This window comes from Octopus bimaculoides, chromosome 18, assembly GCF_046866305.1.
Source record: "Octopus bimaculoides isolate indiv1 chromosome 18, ASM4686630v1, whole genome shotgun sequence".
NCBI lineage: Eukaryota > Metazoa > Mollusca > Cephalopoda > Octopoda > Octopodidae > Octopus > Octopus bimaculoides.
In genome coordinates this window covers 51,485,633-51,495,223 of record NC_142945.1, presented here as the reverse complement: position 1 = coordinate 51,495,223, position 9,591 = coordinate 51,485,633, and the positions used below count along the sequence as shown (strand labels likewise).

At 37.3% G+C, this 9,591-nt stretch overlaps 1 protein-coding gene across 10 annotated transcripts in view; it reads left to right on the top strand.

Annotated features, from left to right (window-relative positions):
- The window catches only part of LOC106874735 (histamine H2 receptor), a 109,233-nt gene that overhangs the window by 767 nt on the left and 98,875 nt on the right, over window positions 1-9,591 (top strand). For 5 of the 10 annotated variants that reach the window (XM_089366276.1, XM_089366278.1, XM_014922567.3 and 2 more), the window contains exon 1: window positions 1-91. This exon is cut by the window's left edge. The gene's annotated coding sequence lies outside the window, so the exon portion shown is untranslated. Of the gene's footprint in view, window positions 92-766; window positions 1,051-9,591 lie in introns of those variants that run through there. The other 5 variants (XM_089366277.1, XM_089366284.1, XM_089366285.1 and 2 more) reach the window with 5 other exon arrangements.

Here is a 9,591-nt window from a genome sequence, read left to right as displayed (position 1 = left end):
TTTATTATGTATATTTTCGTTTCAAAACAATATACAAGGAAATGATATCGGTATCTTTAATGGACCACGACAGGTTCTCACGAAAAATACGGTAAATATGTTTTTTATGCATCTTAAAAGTTGATAAAAACGAAATTTATTTCAAAATTATTTTAAAACTTGTTCAAAATGAGGCAAAACTTCAGAGAAAAACATCGGAGCAAAGTTTTATTTGCCAAGACAAGAGTTTGTATATAGAACTACGTGACACTAGGAGAATTCTAAGAGAAAAAGTTTATTGTTGTTGAGCTTGAGTGTTTGTTGTTACCGGTTTTGTATTAATGTTTCTGTATATATATAAATAGACATATATATATACATACATATATGTAAGTGTGTGTGTGTGCGCGCGATTGAATGATGGTATGTTTGAAGGATAAGAGATTGTAACTCTCTCTCCATACATACACACACACATACATACATACATAATACATACACACATACATACACACACATACATACATACACATACATACATACATACATACATACATACAACACGCACATGAGTAGATTTTTTTGTGCTGTGCACATGTAAAAGTGTATACTCGCCAATTGTAAAATATTAAGTGCCTGTGGATATATACATATATCTGAATATTTAGATATACACACACACAGTATATATATATATATATATATATATATATATATATATATATATATATATATATATATATATATATATATATATATATATATATATATATATACATATATATTTCAACTCGCACTTTTTCTATAAGTAGGAACCTCATGACTTCTTTAATACCACCGCAAAAAAAAAATTATAATAATGATAAAGAAAATACATTACACAGGCGCCAGAAGAAAAATACTACCGTGGATTATATTTGAACTCAAGTCTTGCTCCTTTATGTGATTTCTTTAACTGATTTGTTGTCTACAGAGGATCGTACCGTACCCTTAATATACCATTGTCACCGTTGTTCATGCTGTTGGCATCGTCCAACTCGTTGTTTGAGGCGTCGTCCTAACAACACAAAGGTTAGTCGAAGAATTTCTTGTATTTTAGTCAAATTCTTCGTTTTTTTTTTTGTTCATACGTACCCGACACGTCTGCACACATTCACACACACACACACACGCACACACACACACACACACACACACACACACATATATATATATATATATATATATACACACACACACACAGAGGCATAAACACAGACAGTCACCCAAATATACACATAATATATATATACATTTGTAAATACATTCATACACACTTGGGTGTGTGTGTGTACGGAAATACAAGTTTTTTTGTGTCGTATGTTTCTGTTTTTGCCAAACAGAAGTTTTAAAAGACAGGGTGAATGAGAGGCGTCAACTTTCCTTAACTAACCCAAACAAAGCAAGTCACTACAGTATATATATATATGTGTGTATATATATATATGTCTATGTACTTATCTATCTATCTATCTATCTGTTTATCTGTCTGTCTGTCTGTCTGTCTGTCTCTCTCTCTCTCTCTCTCTATCTATCTATCTCTGTATCTAATGTATGTATGCTGGTATATACATGTATTTTACATACATTATACGTATACTTACATAGAAAAACAAATAAATATATATGTATATACTACATACCCTTACATATCTCTACATCATATATTTCCACACACACACACACACACATCCCCTGTTGCTAAAAACGTGGAAGTTAAGTAACAAATCGCCTTTCACTATTAACACCACAAAAACGGCATTTGACGGATTAGGATCTGCAAAATCTGCGATAAGGGTGACAGAAAAATCGAATGATATTAAACCAACCCTACAGAATACACAGTAATAAAAAATATATAGGACTGCATACATAAGGAAGTCCCTAAATGAGAAACCGCCAATTTTTTTTTTAGGGATCAGCAGTGAAGAAAGTTATCTCAATACCACGCGGTATATATCAGTTACCATTCATGGGATACTGTGGAAGCTGTTTCTATTAGGCACATGGTTTTGAGTTCGATCTCACCGCGCAGTCGACCTATATATATATATATATATATATATATATATATATATATATATATATATATATATATATATATATATATATATATATATATATATATATAACGTTAGTACGCCGGGCGAAATGCTTTTAACGGTATTTTGTCTGTCTTTACGTTCTGAGGTCGACTTTGCCTTTCTTCCTTTCGGGGTCGGTAAATTAAGTACCAGTTGCATACTGAGGTCGATCTAATCGATTGGTCCCCTCCCCCAAAATTTCGGGCCTTGTGCCAAGAGTAGAAAAGTATATATATATATATATATATATTGGTGTGGCTGTGTAGTGAAAAGCTCGCTTCCCAACCACATGCTTCCGGGTTCAGTCCCACTTCATAGTACCTTGGGCAAGTGTCTTCTACTATAGCTTCGAGCCAACCAGAGCCTTGTGAGTGAATTTAGTATACGGAAACTGAAAGAAGCCCCTCGTATATATATGTATATGTTTGTGTGTCTGTGTTTGTCCCCGCCCCATCCCTGTAACTTAGCAGTTTCGAGAAAACAGACCGATAGAATTAGGACTAAGGCTTGCAAAGAATAAGTCCTGGGGTCGATTTGTTCGACTAAACTCTTCAGGGTGGTGCCCCAGCATGGCCACAGCCCATTGACTGAAACAAATAAAAAAATAAAATGATTATACTGAAGGGGTCTCAGACGCGTTCAGGATATTTTTTGTATACTTCTGCTTAAAGTTTTCCGCCTGTTAATGTTATCTAAACAGCTGCTCAACGCCCCTGTGATAAAGTGAAGTGGTATTATTGTCATATCATATTTTCTCTGTGTTTGTCTTTTATCCTAAATCTTGTTCGTTGCCCGGTCTTATTTAGGGCATGAGACAAGCGATGTGATTGGTGTTACTTTGTGGCTCTGTGTCCCATGTCAGTTCTGTTGAAAGAAACACTTAAAGTTAAATAGGTTCAAATCATAAACCATCCCATTTTTTATTCACACATCGTGTCAATCAATCTATCTATCTATCTATCTATCTATCTATCTATCTATCTATCTATCTATCTATCTGTCTACGTACCTATCTATCTATCTATCTATCTATCTGTCTATCTGTCTATCTATCTATCTATCTATCTATCTTATCTGTTTATGTATCTAATGTATGTATGCGTGTATATTCAGTGTGTACATATGTATGTATATAATTCGATGAAGGCTAAACAAACCGAAACTTCGAAGTTACTGGTTATCTATTTACGATGTACTCTAGTTTAATGTAAATTGTTTTTTTAAAATTTTGTTTTTGTATTTGGTTTGCAAGATTCTTTATGTGAACTCGTGTGTTGAAGCATATTTTATTGTGTCTGGGGCGAGTCATTCTCTTTTATGCCCTATTAATTTAACACACTCATGATACAAAAATGTACGTATACGTGTGTATATATGTATATGTGTGTATATGTGTACATGTGTGTGTATATATGTATATGTGTGTATATGTGTACATGTGTGTGTGTATAAGCTTGTCCAAGACAGACATTCGGCTGCTATTTCTAGCATCTCAAGCGATCACGTATAGGGCTTCTTCGTCTGTTGGCTCTCCGTGGCGGTAGCTTGAATTAAGGTGAGTGTCCGATACAATAAAGTCTGGTGTTGGCGACGTTGACTAGAAAATGGGGATCAAATTCTGGTGTGACTCCATGAATGACCGATCAGCTGCTAAACCACCGCATCTGATCATAAATGTAGCTTCCTCCCATGTTTGCTGCTCTTGTGGGGTGTCAGTAGTAAATAAGGTAGGTTTTCTTCCCTAAACGAGGTGACATGTAAAATGGGGTCAAATGTCGGTGGTGACCCTGACAACACCCGCAAACGCTGGCTCACAGACACAAACGCTCACACACTCGTGCACACACACTCGTGCACACACAGACACATAAACACGCACATGCGTAAGCATGAATGAGGATGCTTCGATGCGGTCTGCTCGACTGCTTGAAATAGCAGCCAAATTTCTCTCAAATCATATACTACAGTCTTACTAATGAAAAGGGTAATTTAGATAATAAATTCCAGTGTTTTTCAAAACCGACTGGATGGTCACAGTTAGAATGCTTTTGATCGACAGATATTTCTTTCGACGAGGACTGTTCTGGGATTGAACTTCAGCAAAATACACAAGTTTATAAAGGAGAAATATTGTATTATTGGTATTTTGTTTACAGATTCCAGAAGCTTTATTCAGCTGTTTGTACCATTCTAGAAATGGTAGCCAAATATCCCTCAAATCAACCTATCCTAATTAAAACAAATACAGAACATTAGATAATATAATTGATGTGACAGTGCTTGATTAAAATAAATATAAACGGGATGGTCACGGCTAGAAAGTCTTTTTATGACCTGCAGGATCAAGAGGATGAAAGGCAAAAATCGACCCCACTGGAATTTGAACCATGAATATAAAAATGGGCAAAATGCCACTTAGCACTTTTCATGGTACAGTAGGGATTCTGCTTGCTGACTGCTTTAGTTTTAATAAATATTGGTTTCACATTTTGGCACAAGGCCAGCAATTTTGAGGGAGGGGAATGTCAGTTGTATCAACCTCAGTATTTAACTGGTACCTGATTCTCCGGGGTGTCTTGATTTGAGTTCATTATCTTGCAAGTGTTCGATCTACAATTCTGCTCAGATTATTAATCAAAATCCTGATGCACAATGTCCCTACAGCATCAACCCATGACATGTTTTCTTTTTTTTTTTAATCCCCTTCACTTCATCAACTAAAAAGTGGCCTCAAGCTTTAAAAACCCTAAAATGTTGCACCGTCATTGAAAATGGAGAAGGAAGTGTTATCACCCTGTTAAAAGGTGGATGAGGACAGTAGACATAGTCAGGGAGAAGAGGCTTGTTCTGAGCATGCACCTGTAGATTGGTGAGGAATAACTGGAAGAGGATAAACGGTAAAGTCGACCATGATGGCATTTGAATTCAGAATGAAGACAGACGAAATACCTTTAAGTATTTTGCCCAATGTGCTAACGATTCTGGTAGCTCGCCACCCTAATTTTAATAGACATTGCGAAGCATTTTGTCCAATGCTTTGCTAATTCACTCCTCTCAAAAGCTTCATTTACTTCAATTTTTTTTTTCTTTTCTTCTGTTTTTTTTTTTGGTTAATTAGTGTAATTAGTAGAATTTGCTTCGTTACTTTCCTTATTATCCATGTTTGTATTTTAACAACGCTATTTCTTATATCACCAAAAACCAGCACAGTTATTGGTTATTCCTGCATGTCAACGCAATCTGGCAATTAACACATACCAGGTTCTACTTATCTCTTAACAGAAGCACATTTCTTGAAGCAACACATGGCATAATTTCTTTGCATGGTTTAACACTGCCAACTCCACCACCACCACCACCACCACCACCATCACCACCACGAAGACCATCACTATAACCACCACTATCACCACAGCCACCACCACCACCTGATTATCTGGGGGTGTCTTGAGTTGAGTTCACTGTCTTGCAAGTGTTCGATTTACAATTCTGGTCAGATTTTTACTCAAAAGCCTGAGGCACAATGTCCCTACATATCAACCGAGAGCCGTGTGTCTTGGTTTGTCCTGTTTGCCATTGTCGTGCATTCACCCTTTACGTGCACCTTGTGTTTTGACGGTTTCCATTCATTGTTTTTTTTCTTTTCTAACTTTGATATATGTGTGTGTGTGTATGTATGTATATATATGTGTGTGTGTATATGTATATATGTGTATGTGTGTGTGTGTATATATGTATATATATATATATATATATATATATATATATATATATATATATATATATATTCATCCATCCCATGTCGGTGTGGAAATTAGAGGGTTAAATGATGATGATGATGATATATATATATAAATACACACACACACGCACTATGATGTAAATATTCACACTATGTTTATAAATATTCTTGTTTTTAATAGTGATTGCATTTGTGAGAGTGTTCCTGACTGCATATTTATATAAATAGTTATTTGTCTATCTGTCTGTCTATATATATGTATATGTATATGGGGGGAAGGGAAGCTGTTTGCGTGGCTGTGTGGTTAGACGCTTGCTTTTGAACACTATGGTTCACTGTTCAAGTCCCACTTCATGACACGTTGGGCGAGTGTCTTCTACTATAGCCTTGGGCTGACCAGAGCCTTGTGAGTAGATTTGGTTGACGGAAACTGAAAGAAGCCTGTTGTGTATATCTATATATATATATATATATATATATATATATATATACATATACATGTGTGTTTATGTCTATGTTGTTGCCTTACTGCCACAAGACAACCGGTGTTGGTGTGTTTATGTCCCCGAATTATTAGCAGTTTGGCAAAAGTGATCGATAGAACAAGTACCAGGCTTTAGAACAAAAATAAATCTTGGGATCAATACATTCAACTAGAAATTCGTCAAGACTGTGTCCCAACATGGCCAAAGTCTGATCACTGAAACAAGTAAATGTTTAAAAAACTATATCTATATATTTATCTTCCTGTATATAAGCATGAAGTTCAGATCCTCCAACTACTTTATGTTGTCACTGACTCATTGTGTTTCCTTCATGCATGGATCAATTCTGTACATTTAGTCTCCTATAATTTCCTGCCAAAGTGTCTCCTTTCTTATTAATTTCAATAGACTTTAGAAATGCTCACTCATTGCTTTACATTTTATCAAGTTTCCTTTCATTGAGGCTTTTGTGGTGCACGAAAGCTGAAGGCCAGAGAAGAGCAGGAGTTTTTCTTGCTGTGAATGAGGGACTGAATGAGTTTAGACAGGGTTTTTGTCTCTGTACAGATAATAAAGAAATAAAGGTTGACATGACCTGACAAGTGAAGGCATGGGTTTAAAATTTATCACACACACACATATGTATTCTGTGTGAGCATATATGTGTGTGTGTGTGTGTATGTATACAGGTATTTGTGTGTGGAGGCGCAATGGCCCAGTGGTTAGGGCAGCGGACTCGCGGTCACAGGATCGCGGTTTCAATTCCTAGACCGGGTATTGTGAGTGTTTATTGAGCGAAAACACCTAAAGTTCCACGAGGCTCCGGCAGGGGATGGTGGCGAACCCTGCTGTATTCTTTCACCACAACTTTCTCTCACTCTTACTTCCTGTTTCTGTTGTGCCTGTAATTCAAAGGGTCAGCCTTGTCACGCTGAATATCCCCGAGAACTACGTTAAGGGTACACGTGTCTGTGGAGTGCTCAACCACTTGCACATTAATTTTACGAACAGGCTGTTCCGTTGCTTGGATCAACTGGAACCCTCGACGTCGTAAGCGACGGAGTGCCAACAACAACAACAGGTATTTGTGTGTGTGAATATGTACGATAAAATATTAACATATACATACATATATTCACACACACACACACACACACACACACACACACACACGCACGCATGCACACACACACATATACATACGTAATATTAAAATTAATAATATTATGTATGAAAGTTAATGTCAACACTACATTATCAGGGTAATTCATGTTGGTGAAATTTTAATTGAACACCTGAAAAAATTTTGTTGGTAACTAAGGGCCTCTCCCTCAGAATGGAAAGCAGGTTGTATGATGTCTGTGTACATACAGCTATGTTACATGGCAATGAAATATGAGCTTTGATTACAGAGGACTTGTGAAGACTTGAAAGAAATGAAGCTGACATGCTCCACTGGATGACTAATGTCAGTGTGCGTGCATGACAGAGTTTAAATGATTTAAGAGGAAAGCTGGGTATAAGAGGCATTTGATGTTGTGCGCAAGATAGACGACTGTGCTGGTTTGGTCATGTGATGCGTACGGATGAGGACAGCTGTGTAAAGAAGTGCCATGCTCTAATTGTGGAAGGTACCTGTGGAAGAGATATACCCAGGAAGATGTGAGACAAAGTGATGAGAAAGGATCTTCAAATGCTGAGCCTCACCAAAGAAATGACAAGGGACTAGGAAATGCAGAGGTTTGCTGTACTTGATGAGACACACATCATGCTAACTAAAATCTCTGTCTTCCTTAGTGGGTGCTTTTACATGCCACCGGCACGAGGGCTGTCTGGCAGTACTGGCAACGGCCATGCTCAAAATGGTATTTTTTATGTGCCACCTGCACAGGAGCCAGTGCAGCGTAACTGGCAACAACCTCGCTCGAATATTACGTATGGGCATACACTTATACATGTACATGAATGTATAAAATATACATGTGAATATAAATATTTTCATGTGTATATATGATAGGTATATAGTTTTCCCCCTTGTGTTTCCATACATTGCTATTATCCTCATCTTGCTAAAGGCCTCAAGCCCCTTGCTGCTATCTCTCTCTCTCTCTCTCTATCTCTTTGTGTGTGGCGATGCTGGCCATTGCTTGTTTGCGATGTGCCCACCCATTCCCACCCCCACCACCAATACTGGAAATCTCTTCTCTTCTACCAAAAACACCGACAGGGCTGTGCCTCACTTCTGTACCAGAAGACTTGCATACTGCTGTCCCTCTTTGTATCTACACATAATGGAATAACCAATAACCATCTACCTCTTTGTATCTACAGATAATGGACTAACCAATAACAGCTCCATTTACTGAACTTAAACTTTGACCTTTTATATTTGACGCAGTAACATTTATATTTACAATGCCCATAGCACTTATATCAGGTCCTCAAGTATGAAATTTTGTAGAAAAGAACAACAATAGTTTTATTCATCAAAGTATGCACCCATATCATCAATACACTATTGCCATTCAGCTGTAGCTTGTCCAGCCCAGAACTGCAAAAGCCTGCCAATCTAGAGTTAATAAAATCTTGGAAGGCCTGTTTTACAGCATCGTCAGAATTAAATTTTCCCAACCACATGGTTCCGGGTTCAGTCCCACTCCGTGGCTGACCAAAGCCTTGTGAGTGGATTTGGTAGATGGAATCTGAAAAAAGCCCGTCGTATATATATATATATATATATATATATATATATATATGTATGTATATATGTATATGTTTGTGTGTCTGTATTTGTCCCCCCAACATCATTTGACAACTGATGTTGGCATGTTTAGCGTGTTGGCGTGTCTCCAAAGCTCAGCAGTTCAGCCAAAGAGAATAGGCTTACAACGAATAAATCCTTGGCTCGATTTGTTTGACTAAAAGTGGTGCTTCCAGCATGGCCACAGTCAAAAGACTGAAACAAGTAAACAAACAAAACAATATATATATATATATAGTGGCTGTGTGGTAAGTAGCTAGCTTACCAACCACATGGTCCCGGGTTCAGTCCCACTGCGCGGCATCTTGGGCAAGTGTCTTCTACTATAGCCTCAGGCCGACCAAAGCCTTGTGAGTGGATTTGGTAGACGGAAACTGAAAGAAGCCCGTCGTATATATATATATATATATATATATATATATGTATGTGTGTGTGTATGTTTGTATGTGTGTGTTTGTCCCCCCAGCATCGCTTGACAACCGATGTTGGTGTGTTTATGTC